We start from the raw sequence: 23,391 nt of genomic DNA on the forward strand, positions 1-23,391 counted from the left end.
AGGACAAAGTAACGTCCTGGAATACTGGGAGTTGTAGTTCTTGGGAAATAACAAGTCACATGGTTTTACTTCCCTGAACAAACTTGTTTGAGCCAACTATGTTGGACGTGCTTGATCACATGTAGGCTGGGAGGTTCACAGGCACGAAACATGTCAGGATATATGTTTGCCTCTGACTGGACCTGATGAGAAAAACCATGAATTATGGGTTTTGACTTTTTAAGCCCCTGCAAAATGTGTCTTATGGCCACTCACTGGGAACCCAGGGTGGACCTGGCTAGAGTCTATTTTTCTGGTCAGTACTTAATTAAGCTTTTTTCAAGTTTGGCTCAAAATTGTGGAACTGTTTTTTTCTCTGGAGAATCTCAGGATTAACATCACCACTTCTGGTACGTGTGAAAAGGATCATGTTTGGAAATGGTGTCTTTGCAGGTATAGTTATCATTCTAGAGATTAAATCATCTGAATTACCCTAAGCTTCATGACTAATGTCTTTTTAAGATAAAGGAGAAGATGATTTAAATTATGGACACAGGGGAGAAACATGAAGAGGAAGGTCCTGAAAGGATGGAGGAAGATTGGAATGGTACATCTCCCAGCCAAGGAGCACCACAGATTGCTGACACCCACTCAGAGCTGGGGACTAGGCCTGGGGCACATCTTCCTGTATCCCAGGATCAACCTGCTAGCAGCTAGCTTCTTTGAGACTTTTGGTCTCTAGAACTGTTGAGAGAATTAATTTCTATTGTTTCAAGCCACCAAGTTTCTGGCCATTGCTTTTGGCAGCCCTAAAACAGGCTGGTGGTTTGTATCAGGAGTAAACAGATGAAAAGGTCAATTTCCCATAATGCAATAGAACTGTTGGGCTCAGACAAATTTGAGTCTGACTTCTGGCTCCATCACTTACTAGTGAGTGATTATGAGCATCTGTCCTGTGTGGACCTCAGCTTTCATTTCTATAAAACCAGCTTCTCTGAGGAAGACTTTCCCCAAATAAAGCCAGTAATAAACTCTTGTAGACTGAAAATTCTCTAAGGGCATATTTACATCTAATGGACACCATATGTTCTTTGTAGTAGACATGCTTGTCCGTGCTTCCATGGTGATCTGAGCATGGTATCTGGAACTTGGTGACAGCAGTATGCACAGCTGACTTTAAAGATTGTGTCTCCTACTCCATATAGTTGTTAGCCATGTAGTTGTTCATCCCTCAGCAAATAGGCAATGTGTCTTGAGAAGTGCACAGACTTCAGCTGCCGAGGGGTTCATGAACACACTCCATGTGAACAAAGCACTTCAGACAGGGCGCTAGGAGCCTGTGAAGAGAGGGTGTGGTTTAGACTGGATTTGGGATCACCTAGGAGACACACTTCTGGGCTTGTCTATGAGAATGTCTCCAGAGATGTTTAACTGAGGAGCCAAGACCCATGGGGCAGGATTCCAGACTGAACAAAAAGGAGAAAAGGAAAGTGATAACTGAGCATCCCTTTCTGCTTCCTGATTGGGAATGCAACTGTGACTAGCTACCTCCTGCTCCCCCTGCTGTGACTTCCCCATTATGTTGGACTGTCCCTTCCTAGACTGTGAGCCAAAATAAATCCTTCTTTGAAGTTGCTTCTGTCCAGTATTTTCTCACAGTGATGAGGAAAGCCATCGATATCCAGAGGAAGCTTTATCCCTGCCCAAAGAGATGCCAAAGGCATTCTAGTTGTACTCTAAGTTCTTTCTCTGCTGAAGTATAACCTGCAGCCTTTGTAACACCAGGTCCATATCTGTAGACATTTCCTCTTTGTTAAACTCACATGATTATACACATGCCCTACATATCCCCACACAAGTTCTGTAGCAAAGCAAATTAGGGCCACCAGCTTCAGAATTACTCATCAGACCAGCTGTCTAAATCTGAGGTTATCTCCAGTTATAGATTGTAGCTGAGCATAGAATCAGCTTGCAAAATTAAGGGTTATAGGGCTTGGGTATCTCAGGGGAAAGGAAGGAAAGCCTGCCAAAAAAATCTAAGTATTATAAATTAACCCAGCAGGTGCAAGAGCAGAGGAAGCTACAGGGAGCCATGGGCTGACAGCAGGAAGCTACAGGGAACCACATATTGACAGCAATAAGGCTCACCAGGAAGCAAACGGGAACTGGGAAGAGGAAAAAAGGTGTTTTGAGATGCCAAACTGCTCTGCATCAGAACTGTGTCACTTCCTAAAAAAGAAAAGAATTGAAAAGAGTTTACTTGTTGTGCATACTATAGGTAAAAGTAGAAATATTTGTGTTTATGGAACAGTTACATAAGTAAGATTAGCACTTAAAGGATTTTGTTTCATTGAGTGTGGTGAGAAGCTATCCACGTATACTTCCTCAGAAGGCATCAGAACATTTGTGGTTTGGTACAAAGTCACAGAGAGGAGTAAAGAGCTTGTCCTACTATTAGTTTAGTAGAAATGACTCCATATGTCTCGGCATAGTGGTGAGTCAGTAATCCCAGCATTCAGAAAGCTAAGGCAGGAGGACTGTGTGCTTGAGGCCAGCTTAAGCTACTGAGTAAGACACTCAGAAAACAGCAAACATTTTAAAGGTGTATGTGATTTGTCTTTTTCATTGTCCAAAGGATAAGATCAATAGTCTCATATATGTATGTATATATGTGCGGGCTTTCACACTATTACTGATATTAGTTAAGATAATGTGCCGTGATCATTTTTGGTTATATATTTTTGCAGATACAAATACATTTAACTTTCTAAAATAGTTGTTTTGGAAACAAGATCTATCTATTGTTTATCTATCTATCTATCTATCTATCTATCTATCTATCTATCTATCTATCTATCTATCTATCTATCATCTGCCTGTCTATAATCAATCCTCTATGTATCAACCTATTATCCATCATCTATTCTATTATTTATCACCTGTCTATCGTCTGTCTGTCTGTCTGTCTTCTATCTGTCTACCAACCATCATGCAGCCATATCTATCTGCCTATGTGTATCTACTATGTCTCTGTGCAGCTATCTTATGTCTATGTTCTCCTTTTTCCCTTTGTCTTTGGTTAGCTGTGTTTTGTCCCTTGATCTAGTCCCTTCTCCATATGTGGGCAAGTCCTTTACAGAGTCTACCTTCCATGGATAAAGCTGAGAAGCTAGACACAAGTTCCTCCCCCCCCCCAAAGTGGTGTGCAGCGACTGCAGTACAGGCGAGCCACCCACGTGCTCTGTACCCGATTTCCCTTTTGCTCCTAGCTCCTGCCTAAATTGCTTATCCCTTACTCTTCTACTACCCTGCATTTCCATATTTTCTGGTGATTTAGGAAGCTGTAAACTATTAGTTTCAGACATACTTTTTACCTTTTGAGTGATCAGGATCCTCTTGCTATTGGCACCCAAGAACCCCATAGGCTCAAGAGTTCTCTCAATTTCACAGAAAATGGAAGATCTGATTTTCTGTAGGATAATGCTATCTTATACTTCCCCCCATTCCAGGAAGCCTAGGACTTCAGAGTGTAAGCATGCTGGTGATAGTGTGTCACCTGTGTTTGAAGGGACCGGGTGCTGTGGTAGAAAGATAAAGGTTCAGAGCCAGGAGCTCACCATGCCTCAGGAGAGGCACTTCAGTCCTTGTGTATATTTGTAAATATGTATGTACATAACTGTAGCTGAAGTTTTCTTTGGTCCTGCCCAGCCCCACAGACCCCGCAGCTACTTATGAAATAATTACTCAAAAGCTTATATTAATTAAAACTGCTCAGTCATTAGCTCAGGCCTACCACTGACTAGCTCTTACATTTAAGCTAACCCATAATTCTTATCTATGTTTAGCCACATGGCTTGGTACCTTTTCTCAGTTCTGCCTTTACATCTTGATTCCTTTGTGTCTGGCTGGTGACTCCTGACTCTGCCTTCCTCTTCCCAGAATTCTCCTCTCTGCTTATCCTGCCTATACTTCCTGCCTGGCTACTGGCCAGTGCTGTGGGATGTTAATGTATGTCCTGTGGGAGCCCTTCTTGGGTTCCTTGTGGCGTTACCCAGCAGGTTTGCATAGAGGATGATTAGGACCATGGGCCTGAGTGCAGGTGTCTGAGATGGTCTGCACTTGGCTGTACTGGGGGATGGTCTGTATGTCAAGTTGCTCTGATTGGTCAATAAATAAAACCTGATTGGTCGTGGCTAGGCAGGAGGTATGGGCGGGACTAACAGAGAGGAGAAATAAAAGAGCAGGAAGGCAGAAGGAGACGCTGCCAGCCACCCGCCAGGACAAGCAGCATGTGAAGATGCTGGTGAGCCACAAGCCACGGGGCAAGGTATAGATTTGTAGAAATGCGTTACTTTAAGATATAGGAACAGTTAACAGGAGGCCTGCCACGGCCATACAGTTTGTAAGCAATATAAGTCTCTGTGTTTGCTTGGTTGGGTCTGAGCGGCTGTGGGACTGGCGGGTGACAGAGATTTGTCCTGACTGTGGGCAAGGCGGGAAAACTCTAGCTACAGGCCAGTCAGTATTTTATTCATTAACCAATCAGAGTAACACATTCACAGCATACAGAGCAATATCCACAGCACTTGACCCCTAACATGGGGAGTTAAACTTGGATTTCCTTCAGAATTGGAGTTCTATGTTATTATGAATATCCAAAAGCTTTGGGCTCCATCTCATAGTTCCTGGTTCTGAATTCTCATTTCCAGTGACTACATAACTCTGAATAAAGAATAAATAATACTTAAAACACTGAAGAGAAAAAAACATTGAAGAAGTAGAAAAGGAGTGAATCTATTTTTTCTCTAAAGCTTAACTCACATGACTTTATGATGACTCCATTTATTCAATGAAGGGCATGCTGTGCTCAGCTTCAAGGTCAAGACATAGATCAACCTTTTGCAGTTACCACATTAACTTCCTCTACTGTAGCTTTTCAATTTGAAAAGGCAAGTTCTTAAATTCTATTAATAGTGTAGGTGTGATGCCTATAAACAGCTTTTCAAAACTTTATTATCTCATTTGTAACTTGAGCATTCAAGTCAGACACAGTTAACTCTAGCCTAAAAGGTTAAGGAATCTGATCTGGTAGTGTGACTCATTGATGGTGTGCGTGTTTGTACTTGGGTGCATGTGCACTTGTGCTCACAAGTATGTGAAGGTCAGAGGTCAAAGTCAGGTGTCTTCCTCAATTGCTCTTCACCCTATTTTTTTAAGCAGGGTCTCTCACCGAACCTGGAGCTTGCTGATTCAGGGAGCTGGCCAGTGAATCCATGGGATCCTATTCTCTTTATCTCCTCAGTGCTGAGGTTGAAACACAGTCTGATACCTTGGCATCTACATGGGTTCTGGGGATCCAATCTCTCTTTGTTTTTTAATCTATACAAGCTTATACACAGTTAAGATGTGAGACAGAGGCATCCTGACTGCAGGGTCCAGCAGAATTAAAGTAAAGGAGGGCAGAGCAAGCATTGCACAGGGATGGTCTCAGAAGCATCTGTGTGCAGAGAGCTGGAAATCGAGGTGCAGCCCACTTTCCCCTCCCACAGTTCAGCATCTCTTCCCCACTTCAGGCCCTCCTTTCATTTTCTGCCTTTTTTTTTGGTCTTTTGAGACAGGGTTTCTATGTGTAGCCCTGGCTGGCTGTCCTAGAACTTGCTCTGTAGACTAGGCTGGTCTCAGACTCAGAGATCCACCTGCCTCTGGGAGGTGCTGGGATTAAAGGCCACCTCGACCAGCCACACCTGGCTTTTTAATATGGGTGTTTGGATTCAAGCTCTGGTCCTTAGCCTTACACAGCAGGTGCCTGCTCTTACCTGCTGAGCAGAATCCCCAACTCTGCTCTGAGATTTAGCCCCACGTGGTAAGACATTCTCAGAGTTCAGCATGTGACAGGGGGCATTTCTGTGAAATGGGCTGTGAAGATAGCTTTTACCTTGGTGTTAATTAGGAGACAAGAGAGAGCCGCACAAGTAGAAACAGTCAGCTGAGAATCACATAAGAAGAAGTGTGCTTTTGACTGTCCACAAAGATCACACCATATGCAGAACATTCCCTGTAAATGCTCTATTCTTCAACATGCTAGTTCTGCATTGATTTATTACCTGGGATTCCTGCACAGTTACAGGGCAGGAACAATTTATAGTAACGTTGCCTCAAGGCACCTTGGAATTCCTAATATCCTTTTAAATAAATGACTTTTAAATTAATAAGTAACTTAGTGGAAACCTTTAAAACTGAAACTGTACTCAAACTACTACAGTAAGCAGGGGAGCAGCATTGCCTCCCACCCCCTGTGAGGGGGGGGCTGTGGTTAGTGGAGGGCTGAACCATTACCTCCCCCCCCCCCCCCCCCCGTGAGGGGGCTGTGGTTAGTGGAGGGCTGAACCATTACCTCCCCCCCCCCTGTGAGGAGGGCTGTGGCTAGTGGAGGGCTGAACCATTACCTCCCCCCCCTGTGGGGGGCTGTGGTTAGTGGAGGGCCGAACCAGATTTGCTCAGCTGCCCTGTATTGACTTTTCCCACACCTGATTCCCTGGCTTCATGAGAGTGTAACATATTTAAAAAATCGAAGTCTAATTTGGAAAAATATCAATTTACATCTAATGTATGCCAGGACTCTCTATTAACTAGGACAGAAAACTAATTTTTAGACCTTTCCAGATCACACCATGTTATCGAAGCCGGGCAGATTTAATAAAGATGTTGAGCAAATGTGTTCGTTTGTGGCTATATTTGAGGGGTGTCAAAGGCCCCTGGGAAAAATATTTCCATTTAAAGATTGGAGGTCTCAACTGAAAGAAGTTCTGAAGGACTCTGATTTAAGCAGCTCTCCTGGGTGGTGCGGCATTAGTAGGGAATGCGGCAAGGTCCAAAGGGAGGTGCTGACTGACGCCGCAGCTGACTTTCCTTCAGGAACAGGAAGACAGCCCAGCAGATCCTGCACTTGGAAGGTTTTGGTGGGTCTGGAATTCAGGCTAGCAAAACACAAGACAGTCTAGCCTACCCTTCTCCCTTTGTCTAGAGCAGCTGGTATCCTTGCATGGCTTGCCCAGGACTGCCTGGCTGGTTTGCATCAACCTTTCCCACTTCTGCAAGAGAAACAACAACAATATACAGCCTTTAGTGTATTTTTATTTTGTGTATGAAAGGCTTTTTAAAATGTTTAAAAATATGCTTATGTGGTGTGTGTGTGTGTGTGTGTGTGTGTGTGTGTGTGTGTGTGTAGTATATGTGGTGTGTCTCTGTGTGGGTACACATGTGCCACATTGCATATATGGAGATCAGAGGGCAACTTTCAGGAGTCAATTCTCTCTTTCCACCATTCAGGCCCCAGGAATTGAATAATTCAGGTCATCAGGCTTGGTGGCAAGCACCTTACTCACTGAGCCGTCTCATTTGCTGCCCCCCCCCCCCCCCGCTATTTCCCTCCTTCCCATCAGAAAAAATATCACTTCATTGCTAAAAACAATGATATAGTTTGTGTAGAAGGCAGGGCCGATATTTAATTCTTTCCTAATCACTTACAAGTTTTCAGAATGACGAATTGGTTCCCACTCTTCTTTTGATGTAGTCCAGGCTGTCCTTGAACTCACTATCTAGCTGAGGATGATCTTAAATTTTGATCCTCCTGCTTCCATTTGAGTTGAGTGTTAGAATGTTGGAATTGTAGGTGTGCCAACATATCCCATTGAGTTAGTTTCTTATCATCTTCCAACAACCAATAACGATTCCACCACCCTGCTTATATTGTACTGGGATAAGACACCCAGATTCCTGGCAGAGTTGTTTTTGCGTGTGTCTGGGTGAGGGCTTCTAGTAGAGACAGCATTTGATTGGCATCTGGAATAAACATTTCCCTTTTCAGAGCTGGTGACTAATCTCATCTATGGATGATGTAAACTAACAAAGGCTGTTTCCAGTTTTTCCTTTGTCTTCAGTGTGAGCTATGGCACTCATCGTCTCTGGCTTTTGTCCTCAATTCTTCTCATTATTGGACCTTTGGGCTGGGATTCCCATTATGGTTCTAGGCTGGAGTCACACAGCTAGTTTCCTGGGATATTACATGTCCATTAACTTTAGATTCCATCATTATGTGAGATTTTACACAAACCCTTCTTCATATGTCTGTCTGGAGAACCTTGGCTAGTTCAAGCATCAATGGGCACATGTGGATTTTAATGGCTTTGTGTTTAATCCACCACACTTATTTTTATTGACATGTGGATTTTCCCATCTTTGTGTAGTACATGTTATTAGAATTGAGAGGAGAGAAGACCAAATCCACAACTGTCCAATTAAAGCAAGCTGTATTTTGGGAACTGGGATTTCAGAGAGCAGCCCCTGCTGGCCTCTTGAGGTCCCTTTTGTAGGAGAGATAAGGTGTTCACAGGGGTGAGAGACTTGGCTGTTATACATTGTTAGAAAGATACGGTGAAGGGGAAGGAACTAGGGTATGGATACTCATCATGTGAGTGGGGTCGCAAGTTAGTGCAGGTTGAAAAACATGTTTTGCAGTTTATATCAGATCTGAGAAACAAGAACATATTTGTAATTACCAACAGAAACCTTAAATTGCTGGAACTTATTCTTTAACTACACAGAAACCTTAACCTGCACAGGACAAACAGGAACTTATTCTTAACTGTTTTAACTACAAACAGAACACTTAACCTATGGGGTGGTTTGAATGAAAATGGCCCCCATAGGCTCATAGGGAGAGGCACTACTAGGAGGTGTGATATTGTTGGCACAGGTGTGGCTTTGTTGGAGGAAGTGTGTCACAGGGGACAGGCTTTGAGGTCTCAGAAGCTCAAGCCAGGTCTAATGGCTCACAGTCTCTTCCTGCTGCCTTCAGATCCGGATGTAGAACTCTCAGCTACCTTTCTAGCACCACGTCTGCCTGCATGCTGCTGTGCTTCTCACTATGATGATAATGGACTAAACCTCTGAAACTGTAAGCCAGCCCCAATTGAACGGTTTCCTTTATAAGAGTTGTTGTAGTCATGGGAGTCTCTTCACAGCAATAGAAACCCTAACTGAGACAACCTGCAAGGTATATTGTTTCTGTTTTAGTCTCATGTACAGACTCTAGGCTCCTTGTGTCCTTGACATGATGCCGGAACTCTGACAGCTTCTCTGTTATCTTCCACGGAAGCATCTCCCAGGTTGATCCTCTAGATTTCCTACTTATTTACCAATATTTAAGTGGAGGGGAATTCAAGTACTTTAAAAGTTTTTGGGCTTAGGACAGTGTCTTAGTTAGGGTTTCTATTATGGCTATAAAATACCATAACCAAAAGCAACTTGGGGAGAAGTTTTATTTCAGTTTAAAACTCTAAGGACACACTCCATCTCTGAGGGAAGTCAGGGCAGGGACTCAAGGCTGGAACCTGGAGGCAGGAACTGAATCAGGGACAAAGGAAAAGTGTCCTTACTGTTTGCTTCTCAGGACTTGTACAACCTGCTTCCTATACAGCTCAGGACTACCTGCCCCAGGGGTTGGGGGCTGTCACCACCCACAATGGGCCAGACCCTCCCATGTCAAGAAAATGCTCTACAGGCTTGCTCACTGGTGGATGTGCTAGGGGCATTGTTTCAATTGAGGACCCTCTTCTCAAACAGCTCTAGCTTTTCTCAAGTTGACAGAAAGCCAACCAGAACAGAGACAAGGTTGAGTTTCCCTGGTGTCTTCCAGACTTTTCACTGCAGGGTGAATTTCAGACGCACTGCTCTGAGTCTTAGCCTGTGCCCAACAGAAATGACCATTTCTCTATTGTCTTGTCTGAGGCACTCACAGCAGCCTCAGCTACTGCATTTTCTACTGTCCAGAAGGAAGTGACCCATGACCTGTATCTTATCCTAGAAAGAGCCAGTTCATGCTACATTCATGTAGTTGCTTATGTGAGGCAGTTTCCCCATGTATCCCAAGCTAACTTTGATCTCTCAACCCTCCTGCCTCTGCACCCATCCATTGTGATTGACATGAGATGAGTGCATCCTTATGGAGTGAGGTTACACATGGGGAGCATGCTGTGTGACCATTGAGGAAGAAATCAGAGCCATTCAACTACAAACCAAAAATATGCCATGAACTAATGTTCCCACCGTGCTTCTGTAGGGGAAGATTGGGAGGACTCTGCAGTCAGGCATACTGCAAACTCTTGTTGAGCAATTAATATGTTCAAGGGACCAACTGGTCTTCAAGGCACTCTCGATTTATACGTCACCCAGAGGGACACCCTCACATCACCATTGTCCCAGTAGACATTTTATAATCATTCCCCATATACTTTCATCTTCCAATTTGTTCAGGTCTAAGTGATTCTATTCTAGGCTGTGTCAGTTTTTAAATAGGAGAGTTGGTTTTATTTTGATTCTGCTTTTTATTAATTTTTTTTTGACAAAATGTCTACTTTACAGGTGTCAGAGGCTTAAAATAATGAAACTTTATCATACAGTGTCTCATGGATCCTGTCTCTCTATGTTGAGACCATATCACCCTAACTCATGGCTTTCAGGTGCCACTCTTAAGTTCCTCAGCTCTGGAGACACACACACACACACACACACACACACACACACACACACACACACACACACACACACAGTTGTCTTGGGCTTATAATTTGTTCTGCTTCCAGCCCTGTGACCACACGATTCACCCTGCCCACACGGAGGCTAGGAAAGGCAGCTTGGCACTCAGGGTGTTCAGTGGATTCCACTGCCGGGTCCAGTCAGGCTTGGTAACAGTCTGTAGTTGTGCTTTTTAAATGTGTGAACTTGATAATTTGCGAACAACTCTGTGCTTCAGATTCCTCACTGTAAAAGAGAATCGGAATACATTTCCTTTCGGTGCTGCGGTGAAACCAAGGACCTGATACTCGATTGGCAACCGAGTTACATGGCCAGTCTTTTCTGTTTGTTTGTTTCTCTTGTTACTTGTATGTATATGTACATGCGTTTCACATATGGTCATGTGCAGGTGTGTTTGTGTGTTCCTGTGCCTGTGGAGACCTGAAGGGATCTTCCTTAACCACCCTCCACCTTATATTTTGAGACAAGGTCTCTCACTGGCCAAGAACTCCCCAAGTCTAAGAGATGGATGTGGTGTCCTAGAAATCCAGTCTCCCCAGCTCTGGCATCACACACAAGGGCATCATGCCTACTTCCCCACACCCCCGCCCCCAATATGGTCTCTAAGGATTAAACTCAGATCCTGTGCTTTCAAGGCCAGCAATTCACCCATGAAGCCACCTTCTCCTAGAATACATCTGTCATATAGTGTTAAATAAGTTAATATGCATAAAGTCCCATAACAGTTTTTCAAGAAAACCTGTGATTCTGCTCATGTTAGTGGGAGTTGCCCTGGAAAACACATATCATTACCAATTAAGGAAGGTGACATGAATTTAATTGGCACCAAAGAATGTGAACAGCAGAGACCATTGCTCACTGTCAACAAAGTTGATAGAGGACTTGGGCAGGTATCTGAAAACTTGCCCCTTCACCTACAAGCAGATAAAATACAACCAGGCCCTAGAACTAGTGGATTTCAGTGAATTTGACCCAAAACAGGAAACAAATTCCGAGCAAATAACAAGTGAACAGATGTATGTGTGATGAGAGAGTAGCCCATACTTTCCAAACAAGCAGAATCCTCAGCCTGAGTTCATTACTTTTGACTTGTACATGGTTGGAAACATGTCCATCTCAGTCAGGACTCCCTCAAGGCTTGACCTACCTGACCAGAAAGGGGGACTCTAATTTTCTGGAATAGGCATCAGCAGATATTGAAATAATCCTCCAGAGGAAGAGAACTCTCCTGAACTCATCAACCAGGACACAGGGTGAATAGAAAGTGTCTCTGCTCTGAGAGTCAGCCTCATCCCAGCTTCTATTATCCTTTCTTTCAGACCAGCTCCTGACATCTGTACTTGCCTTTTGATATGGGGGACTTGGGAAGTCTCATTTCATTGGTTTGCTTGAGTTTATGAGTCTCATTATTTCCCTGATTTTGGGAAGACCTCACAATGTCTGACGAGGTCTTCCTTCAGTTGACTCTTACCTCAGTGAACCTCTTGGCCAAGCAGCCCTGGACCCTTCCCCGCTCCATCCCAAGATGACTTGGTTTTCTCACTTGTAAAATGGGGTAACAATAGCACTAGCCTGGTGGGTTGTAAGGAAAATGAAATGAGTGAAAGTACTTAGAACTATGCCCACTAAGTAGCAAGTGCTTAGTAATCTTAATTTATTAATATTTACTATTAAGAGGGAAGGTACCCTAGGAGCCCAAGGAAGGAAGCAGTTTAGCCCAACAGAGCCAGGAAAATCTCCATGGAAATGCTTATTGCTCAGAAGAGAGTTTTGCTCCATGAGTAGTTCCCCAGAGAATGGGTTGAAAGTAGGGTAATAGGAGGACAAAAGGCTTAGAGGCTTGGGTATGAGTGTCACCTAGGAAGTGGTCCAGGCAGGGAGCTGTGGATGAGCAGCAGGGCTGGGATGTGGGATGGCAGAGCAAGTGAGGAGATGGAGGGATGGGATGAGGGCTGGGAAGGACTCATGCTAAACCATCACTGTCTTAGGGCAGGGCAGTGAGTACCACAGGCCGTATGGTCCAACTCGCTGTGAGATTGCTTTGTGTTGGGGTGCTGGCCAGGAGATCTTTGGGAGAAACTATTCCATTAATGCATGGTGAGGATTTGTACAAGTGGGCCATTAACACCAGAGGTGTTGCCTTTCTTTTCTCCCTGTTGGGATCCTGTACGGTACTGCAGGTTTTGTGTTTATGTTTTGCTTGCTTTATTTGTTTTGTTTTGTTTTGTTTTTGTTGCTCCAAAAACGCAACATGTAAAAACTCATTCCTTCTTTGAGTGACAGTGTGCAGCGTGAATCTCACCTACCCCCTGCATTCCTCAATGCTCATGCAGCCACAGCGTTGAGATGGGCTGAAATGTATTTGACACTGGTGCAGCTTTAAGGATGCATGAGCTCGGAGTCACCCATAAGTCAGCCCCTGCTCACATCACTTGTCACACACCATTAGCAGTATCCCTGGGTGAGGGACCCAGGGTTAAGGATTAAGTTTAAAAGCCTTCTTGTCATTTTTCTGCTTGCATTGGTTGGACTCAGACTGAGAATTCATTAAATATTTAATTTTGTTTGGTTTGCTTCAGGGTAAAAGCTAAAAGAACTCCGGCTGATGTACTGTTGCTTCCTAGCCCTTCACCAAGAATTCTTCTTGATCTTGAATGGAAGGATCCTTTCTGTAGATGCATAATTATTTCTGGAATTTGACTATCACTCACCCTGAAGGAAGTGTTTCGAGGTGCTACCCCCAGAACAAACCTAGTGAGAGGTTGGTGCAGACCCTCGCAGATCTCCGAGCACAGCCAACCTGAGCTCTGAGTTAGAGTCCTTCCAAACAGGCTCGTTTGTAAAGCTCCTGTTATTTTCTTTTGCTCGGCACCTGGTGGAAAGAGCAGCAAGGCTGCCTGTGGTGTGAGGGAAAATTCCTTTTATCGGCGTCCCGAGGGCATAGTTCTACAATGACTGAAGAGGACCCAGGCAGAAATTTCTCCTTAGATGCCGTTCTGTGAGAAAAGCACGTTCCTTCCACCATGTCTGTCAGAGCTCCTCATCAACACTGAGAAAAAGGCTTTTAGAGCTGACCAGTTCACCCTCTGGAACATTCCTCTTCCTTTAGGCAACCTTAGAAATAGTCATCAGGATATGAGTAGGCTCAGGACCCCTTTTCTTTGTCTGCGTCTTCAGGGAAGGGAGGTGCTTCCTCCAAAACTGGCTCCTCCAGAGGAATGACCAGTTTGCAGACTGACTGCTGCCTGCCTCCACACTCTCTCCTTTCAGTTGTGGGTTGCTGAAGACATCACTTTGCTGTGACATCACACCTGGATCTCAATGACTGTGCCAGAAAGCTCCACGGAATTAAAGATCTTCAGTGCCTTTAAAGCTACTGGGATTCCCAGTCAGTATTTCCTCTTCTTACATCTTTCTGTCCATTTTCCTTTAGAAAAGAATGGTTGGCTGATATGCAGCCAGCCCCTGGGAAATTCTGCGGGAACTATCGAGGTTTCTTCAGATGTTTGGAAGTCCATTGAGTGGAGGGAAATGTGAAATTGACTAAAGCTTAGAGGAATAATTGTTGTAGGGTAAGAAGAAAAGTCATGTTTGTCCCACTGTGTTCTAATGCATGTTGGGGTTGTCATGTGGAGGGATATAGGAGTCAGGAAATGCTGGATCAGCTGTAGGCAGATTGCTGTATTTTTTTTTTTTTAAACCAAAGCTAAATGAGTGTTCTTAGTTTCTTAAGCTTATTGGGCCACAGAGTGCTTTTCATGTAAAGGTCAAAGGGTGTTCGTTGGAGCATTCAGAAAGTGGTTGGCTGGGCCGGCTCTGAGTAAAGACACTTGCTGCAGAGCTCAATGACCTGAGTTTAACCCCCAGGACCCACAGGGTGGGAGGGTGGAAAGAGATAACCGATTCCCACAAGTCGTCTTCTGATCACCACTTGTGTGTGACACACACACACACACACACACACACACACACACACACACTAAAATGGAATTACTTTAGAGACTTCAGATGTAAGTGTAAGCTGCCATCAAATGTCATGAGGGTGGGGAGACAACATGCAAATGGTATCTCCTTGGCTCTGGTTTACTGTATGATGATAAGTAGAAATGAGTACTTCTGAGGTCCTCCAGTGGCTCTAGAGTGTTATGGTGGCTTTAGGATGTACCGGGCGCTTTAGTTATGTTCTTCTATAACTAACACCTGACATGAAATGACTTAAGGAGGAAGAGTTTGTTTTGGTTTGAGGTGACATGTGTAGATGGATTTTTCTTTGGGCTGCCAGTTCACACACACACACAAAATGACATGGAAACTTATTATTAATTATAAAAGCTCAGCCTATAGCTTAGACTTTTCCCCTTAGCTCTTATAACTTAAATCAACCCATCTCTATTCAGCTACATGCTACCACATGACTTGTGGCTTTTACCTCTTCCACTGTATGTCTCGTTCCCTCTGCATCCAGCTGGTGACTCCACCTTTCTTCTTCCCAGAGCTCTCTCTGTCCCCAGAAGTCCTGCCAAACCTCTACCTTCTTAGCTAATGGCCATTCAGTTCTTTATTAAACCAATCATGGTGACACTTCTTTACACAGAGTAAAGGAATATTCCATAACAGATACAGACCTTTATGGCAGGGAAGGCATGGTGACGGGAGTATGGAGATTCTGGTCACATTTCTTCTGCAGACAGGAAACACAGAATTTCAGGAAGTGGAGTGTCCTCAAGGCCTGCCCCTAAGAGACCCATTTCCTTGAGTGAAGCTCTACCTCCTAAGGGTTCTATAACCTTTCACACAGCATCACCAGTTGGGGACCAAGTGTTTAAACACATGCCGTGCCTGTGGGGGACATTTCACATCCAAATCACAGCAGGTTTTCATTATTTTGTCAGAATGAGGTTAATATAGTGATGGCTCATTTTAGTTTGGAATTTCAAAGGCTAAAGAAGAGTTTATATTATGACTATTCAGGAGGATCATGGTGTATTTAACATTTGGTTCTTCCCAGCCATATGTAATAAACTTTCAGAAAGGAGGAAGAATGTGGAAAGCATATTTTATAACAGAAGCATTGTATCTATTCATGAAACCCAATCATAAGGGCATCTTAAGTGAGTTTCCTCCTCTTGATATCAGTCATAAAAAAGAGGACTAGATAGATGACCATGCTGGATCACTGAAAATAGAGTGACAGTTTGAGCAGGTGAGAATGATTAAGTGTTGTACGAGTAAATGTCAAGTTCTTCTCTTGGTTAAAAGATGTTTTGAGGTGCAGGAATAGAGAAGTAACTCTGCCTCACTAGCTTTTGGGGGATGATTTTCATTAGCACCAAGTACCATAAATTCCCTAAGAGTACCAGTAGGGAAACCATGTACTTTAGTTGCAAGTAGAAGTATGATAGGTGAGTGGAAGGATATAAACACACGCAGCCCAGAGGTGAGCGCCATCTCTTGGCTATTATATTTGAAGAAGAATGAGGTACCTGATGAAAGAAACCAAGATGAGGAAGGGGATTCCCTGCTGTGGAAATCAGACTGAAGTTAAAGGCTTTTGTAACTTGAGGAAGGTAACTTATAGCTGGAAGTTTTCCTGTGTCCTGCCTGGTCCATGATCAGGACAAATCTCCCTCACCCACAGATGCTCAGAGCCAAATAAACACACACAGGTTTATATTATTTTTAAACTATGGCCATGGCAGGCTTCTTGTTAGCTATCTCTTATATCTTAATTTAACCCATTTCTATAACTCATACTTTGCCATATGGCTTGTGACTTACTGGTATTTTACATCTTGCTTCTCCTGGCAGCAGCTAGCAGTGTCTGCCTTGCCTCTCCTTTCTCTTCCTGTCTGTTTGAATTTCCTGCCTGGCTCTAAGCTGCCTTGCCATAGGCCAAACAGCTTTATTTATCAACCAATCAAAGCAACATATTCACAGCATACAGAAAGACATTCCCCCATCACTTCCCCTTTTCTGTCTAAACAAAAGGAAGGTTTTAACTTTAACCTAGTAAAATTACATATACCAAAAACAGTTATTAAGCAGGAAATACAGTAACTGTTGTGTGATATAATACTGGCTTTCAGACATCTTAAGACTCACTGGATGTGTGAAAGACAGTACTCATACAGCCTCAAGGGGTGGAATTTGACTGGCAGGTGGAAGCTCTCAGGGAGTAGGTCATGGCTTTTTAAAAATCGATCTGTCAAGGGCTGGCAAGATGGCTCAACAGGTAAAGATGTAATTATCTGAGTTTGATCCCTAGGACCTACATTGTAGAGGGAGATTGTCCTTCTGACCCCTACAGATGTGTGGCTGTTGTGTGTGCACACATGCAACATGTACACACACACACACACACACACACACACACACACACACACACACACACACACGTTCTGCCAGTGAGAGGTTGCCAGGAGTGGGATGAGCAGCCACAACGAGGAGTTTCTCATTACTACAAGTTCCTATAGCGTAGAGTTTGACTTTAGGAACCAAAGCTCCAGGACTCCCCTATATCTAACCAAATTTTGACATGAGGAGCTGTTGGCCTTGCTTAGGTGTGCTGATCTGTCTTACAAATGAATGATCACCAAAGGGAAGGAACTGGGAAATAACAGTGAAGGAAAATAATTTTTGGTAGGGACTGCTTACCAACTTTATGGGTAGTCCCCAGTCTGTAGCCACAAGTAAGCTGGTGATGGATTACCTAAACCTTCTGGGGTGTGTGAATCAGAGCCTTAAAGTGTCAACCAGAGGACAACTCTACTATCTTGCCACATGGCTGCACATCATGGGGTCTTCTACATATGGTATTTGGGTCTTATAGTACTAGACCCACTCAATGGGAACTTTAGTTTTTTTTTTTTGTGATATATATTTTTTATTTTACAATACCATTCAGTTCTACATATCAGCCATGGGTTCCCCTATTCTCCCCCCTCCCACGCCCTCCCCTTACCCCCAGCCCACCCTCCATTCCCACCTCCTCCAGGACAAGTCCTCCCCCGAGGACTGTGATCAACTTGGTAGACTCAGTCCAGGGAGGTCCAGTCCCTTCCTCCCAGACTAAGCCAAGTGTCCCTGCATAAGTTCCTGGTTTCAAACAGCCAACTCATGGAATGAGCACAGGACTTGGTCCCACTGCCTAGATGCCTCCCAAACTGATCAAGCCAATCAACTGTCTCACCTATTCAGAGGGCCTGATCCAGCTGGGAGCCCCTCAGCCTTTGGTTCATAGTTCATGTGTTTCCATTCATTTGGCTATTTTTTTTCAATAATTGAGTAAAACTGAAATTGATTATATGCCACAGTCATCCTAGGGACCTCCATGCTATATATATGGCCTCTATGGTTCTATGGGTTGTGGTCTGATTATTCATTTTATATCTAGAATCCACCAATGAGTGAGTACATACCATAACTGTCTTTCTGGGTTTGGGTTACCTCACTCAGGATGATTTTTTCTAGTTCCATCCATTTGCCTGCAAATTTCATGCTTTCATTGTTTTTCTCTGCTGAGTAGTACTCCATTGTGTATATGTACCACATTTTTTTCATCCATTCTTCTGTTGATGGGCATCTAGGTTGTTTCCAGGTTCTGGCTATTACAAATAGTGCTGCTATGAACATAGCTGAGCATGTATCTTTATGGTATGTATCAGCATTCTTTGGGTATATGCCCAAGAGTGGGATGGCTGGGTCTTGAGGTAGTTCGATTCCTAATTTTCTGAGAAACCGCCATACTGATTTCCACAGTGGTTGTACAAGTTTACATTCCCACCAACAGTGGAGGAGTGTTCCCTTTGCTCCACATCCTCTCCAACATTGGTTGTCATTGGTGTTTTTGATCTTAGCCATTCTAACAGGTGTAAGGTGGTATCTCAGAGTCGTTTTGATTTGCATTTCTCTGATGATTAAGGATGTTGAGCATTTCTTTAAATGTCTTTCAGCCATTTGTAGTTCTTGTTTTGTGAATTCTCTGTTTAGCTCTTTAGCCCATTTTTTAATTGGACTGTTCAGTGCTTTGATGTCTAGTTTCTTGAGTTCTTTATATATTGTGGAGATCAATCCTCTGTCAGATGTGGGGTTGGTGAAGATCTTTTCCCAATCTGTTGGGTGTCTTTTTGTCTTATTGACTGTGTCTTTTGCCCTGCAAAAGCTTCTCAGTTTTGAGAGGTCCCATTTATTAATGGTTGTGCTCAGGGTTTGTGCTGTCGGTGTTTTATTTAGGAAATGGTCTCCAGTGCCAATGCGTTCAAGAGTGCTTCCTATCTTCTTTTCTATTAAGTTTAGTGTAACTGGATTTATGTTTAGGTCTTTGATCCACTTGGACTTGAGTTTTGTGCATGGTGACAGATATGGATCTATTTGTAATCTTTTACATATTGACATCCAGTTATGCCAGCACCATTTGTTGAAGATACTTTCTTTGTTCCATTGTATAGTTTTGGCTCCTTTGTCAAAAACCAGGTGTTCATATGTGCATGGATTAATGTCAGGGTCTTCAATTCGATTCCATTGGTCCGTATGTCGGTTTTTATACCAGTACCAAGCTGTTTTTATTACTATAGCTCTATAGTAGAGTTTGAGGTCCGGGATGGTGATGCCTCCAAGGGTTGCTTTATCGTATAGGATTCTTTTAGCTATCCTGGGTCTTTTGTTTTTCCATATAAAGTTGAGTATTTTTCTTTCCAAGTCTGTGAAGAATTGTGTTGGGATTTTGATGGGGAGTGCATTGAATCTGTAGATTGCTTTTGGTAAGATTGCCATTTTTACTATGTTAATCCTGCCTATCCATGAGCATGGGAGATCCTTCCATTTTCTGATATCTTCTTCAATTTCTTTCTTTAGAGATTTAAAGTTCTTATCAAAAAGGTCTTTCACTTGTTTAGTTAGTGTTATCCCAAGGTATTTTATATTATTAGTGGCTATTGTAAAGGGTGATGTTTCTCTGACTTCTTTCTCAGCCCTTTTATCATTTGTGTATAGGAGGGCTACTGATTTTTTTGAGTTGATCTTGTATTCTGCCACTTTACTGAAGGAGTTTATCAGCTGTAGAAGTTCCCTGGTAGAGTTTTTGGGGTCACTTATGTATACTATCATATCATCTGCAAATAGTGAAAGTTTGACTTCTTCCTTGCCTCTTTTTTTTTTTTTTCGAGACAGGGTTTCTCTGTGTAGCTTTGCGCCTTTCCTGGAGCTCACTTGGTAGCCCAGGCTGGCCTCGAACTCACAGAGATCCGCCTGCCTCTGCCTCCCAAGTGCTGGGATTAAAGGCGTGCGCCACCAACGCCCGCTTCCTTGCCAATTTGTATCCCTTTGATCTCCTTTTGTTGTCTTATTGCTCTAGCTAGAACTTCTAGTACTATATTGAATAAATATGGGGAGAGTGGACAGCCTTGTCTTGTTCCTGAATTTAGTGGTATCGCTTTGAGTTTCTCTCCATTTAATTTGATGTTTGCTGTTGGCTTGCTATAAATTGCTTTTATTATGTTTAGAAATGTTCCTTGTATTCCTATTCTTTCTAAGACCTTTATCATGAAGGGGTGTTGGATTTTGTCAAAGGCTTTTTCAGCATCTAGGGAGATGATCATGTGGTTTTTTTCTTTCATTTTGTTTATATGGTGTATTACATTGACTGATTTCCGTATGTTGAACCATCCTTGCATCCCTGGGATGAATCCTACTTGGTCGTGATGGATGATTGTTTTGATGTATTCTTGGATTCGGTTTGCCAATATTTTGTTGAGTATTTTTGCATCAATGTTCATGAGGGAGATTGGTCTGTAGTTCTCTTTCTTTGTTGCATCTTTGTGTGGTTTGGGTATCAGGGTAATTGTAGCCTCATAAAAAGAGTTTGGTAGTGTTCCTTCTGTTTCTATTGTGTGGAACACTTTGAAGAGGATTGGTATTAGTTCTTCTTTGAAAGTCTGGTAGAATTCTGCACTAAAACCATCTGGTCCTGGGCTTTTTTTAGTTGGGAGACTTTTGATGACTGTTTCTATTTCTTTAGGGGTTATTGGTCTATTTAAATGGTTTATCTGGTCTTGATTTAATTTTGGTATTTGGTATTTATCCAGAAAATTGTCCATTTCTTCCTGGTTTTCCATTTTTGTGGAGTTTTTGAAGTATGATCTGATGATTCTCTGGATTTCCTCATTGTCTGTTGTTATGTCTCCCTTTTCATTTCTGAGTTTGTGAATTTGGGTGTTCTCTCTTTGCTTTTTGATTAATTTGGCTAGGGGTTTGTCTATCTTGTTGAGTTTTTCAAAGAACCAACTCTTTGTTTCATTGATTTTTTGTATTGTTCTCTTGTTTTCTATTTCGTTGATTTCAGCCCTCAATTTGATTATTTCCTGGCGTCTATTTCTCCTGCGTGAGTTTGTTTCTTTTTGTTCTAGAGCTTTCAGTTGTGCTGTTAATTCATTGGTATGGGATTGCTCCATCTTCTTTATGTGTGCATTTAGAGCTATGAATTTTCCTCTTAGCACTGCTTTCATAGTGTCCCATAAGTTTGGGTATGTTGTACTTTCATTTTCATTGAATTCTAGGAACTCTTTAATTTCTGTCTTTATTTCTTCCTTGACCCATTGATGTTTCAGGTGGGTATTATTCAGTTTCCATGAGTTTGTGGGTTTTCTATAATTTTTGTTGTTATTGAGTTCTAACTTTAAGGCATGGTGGTCTGATAAGATACAGGAGGTTATTCCAATTTTTTTGTATCTGTTGAGATTTGTTTTGTGTCCAAGCATGTGGTCAATTTTTGAGAAGGTTCCATGGGGTGCTGAGAAGAAGGTATATTCTTTTGTGTTAGGATGGAATATTCTGTAGATATCTGTTAGGTCCATTTGAGTCATAACATCTGTTAGGTCCTTTATTTCTTTGTTAAGTTTCAGTCTGGTAGATCTATCTTTTGGTGAGAGTGGTGTGTTAAAGTCTCCCACTACTAATGTGTGGGGTTTGATGTGCGTTTTAAACTTTAGTAGTGTTTCTTTTATGAATGTGGGTGCTTTTGTATTTGGAGCATAAATGTTTAGAATCGAGACTTCATCTTGGTGGATTTTTCCTGTGATGAATATGTAATGTCCATCCTGGTCTCTTTTGATTGATTTTAGTTTGAAGTCTATTTTATTAGATATTAGGATAGCTACACCAGCTTGTTTCTTAGGTCCATTTGCTTGGAAAACCTTTTCCCAGCCCTTTACTCGGAGGTAGTGTCTGTCTTTGGAGTTAAGGTGTGTTTCTTGTATGCAGCATATGGATGGGTCCTGTTTTCTAATCCATTCTGTTAGCCTGTGTCTTTTTATAGGTGAGTTGAGACCATTGATATTGATGGATATTAATGACCAGTGATTGTTAATTCCTGTTATTTTTTTGGTTGTGTTGTGTTGTCCTTCTGTGGTGTATGTTGGTGTAGGATTATCTATTGCTTGATTTTTCATGGATGTGTTTAGCTTCTTTGGGTTGAATTTTCCCTTCTAGTGCTTTCTGTAGGGCTGGGTTTGTGGACAGGTATTGATTAAATCTGGTTTTATCCTGGAATATTTTGTTTACTCCGCCTATGGTGATTAAGAGTTTTGCTGGGTATAATAGTCTGGGTTGGCATCCATGGTCTCTTAGTGTCTGCATGAGGTTTGTCCATGATCTTCTATCTTTCATAGTCTCTATTGAGTAGTCTGGTGTTATTCTGATGGGTTTGCCTTTATATGTTACTTGGTCCTTTTCCTTTGCAGCTCTTAATATTTTTTCTTTATTCTGTGTGTTTAGTGTTTTGATTATTATGTGGCGAGGGGACTTTTTTTTTGGATCCAGCCTATTCGGTGTTCTGTAAGCTTCTTGTATCTTCATAGGTATTTCTTTCTTTAGGTTAGGAAAGTTTTCTTCTATGATTTTGTTGAATATATTTTCTGTGCCTTTGAATTGGTATTCTTCTCCTTCTTCTATCCCTATTATTCTTAGGTTTGGTCTTTTCATGGTGTCCCAAATTTCCTGGACGTTTTGTGTTAGGACTTTTTTGTCTTTATTGTTTTCTTTGACTGACGAATCTATTTTCTCTATCGTGTCTTCAGTGTCAGAGATTCTCTGTTCCATCTCTTGCAATCGGTTGGTTATGCTTGTTTCTGTAGTTCCTGTTCGTTTTGTCAGGATTTCTATTTCCAGCATTCCCTCAGCATGTGTTTTCTTTATTGTCTCAAATTCATTTTTCAGATCTTGGAATGTTTCTTTCATCTGTTTAATTGCTTTTTCTTGGCTTTCTTTGATTTCTTCCCATTTTTTGTTCATTTTTTCTTCCATTTCTTTAAGGGAGTTTTTTATTTCCTCTTTAATGGAGTTTTTCATTTCCTCTTTAAGGGAAGTTTTTATTTCCTCTTTAAGGGAGTTTTTTATTTCCTCTTTAAGGAAAGTTTTTATTTCCTCTTTAAGGTAGTTTTTCAATTCCTCTTTAAGGAAAGTTTTTATTTCCTCATTGAGGGAATGTTTTATTTCTTCTTTAAGGGCCTCTATCATCTTCTTAATGTCATTTTTAGGGTTGATTTCTTCTGCTTCTTCTGTCATGGTATGTTTAGGTCTTGCAGGTGTAGACTCACTAGGTTCTGATGTTGCCATATAGGTCTTTATGTTGTTGCCTGTATTTTTGCACTGGCGTCTACTCATCTCTTCCTCTGTGAGGTGCAGGTGGTGTCTGTGTCTGAGAGTGCCTCTCTTGTTCTAATTTTTAGTCTTGGTTTAGTAGTGGTTCTTGGTTAAATTGGTGCTATTGGGCTATTTCTTCAGGGGCAGCTGATTTCGATCGGTGAATTATATACTTATGAT

Source organism: Peromyscus maniculatus, chromosome 6 (genome assembly GCF_049852395.1).
Source record: "Peromyscus maniculatus bairdii isolate BWxNUB_F1_BW_parent chromosome 6, HU_Pman_BW_mat_3.1, whole genome shotgun sequence".
Lineage (NCBI taxonomy): Eukaryota > Metazoa > Chordata > Mammalia > Rodentia > Cricetidae > Peromyscus > Peromyscus maniculatus.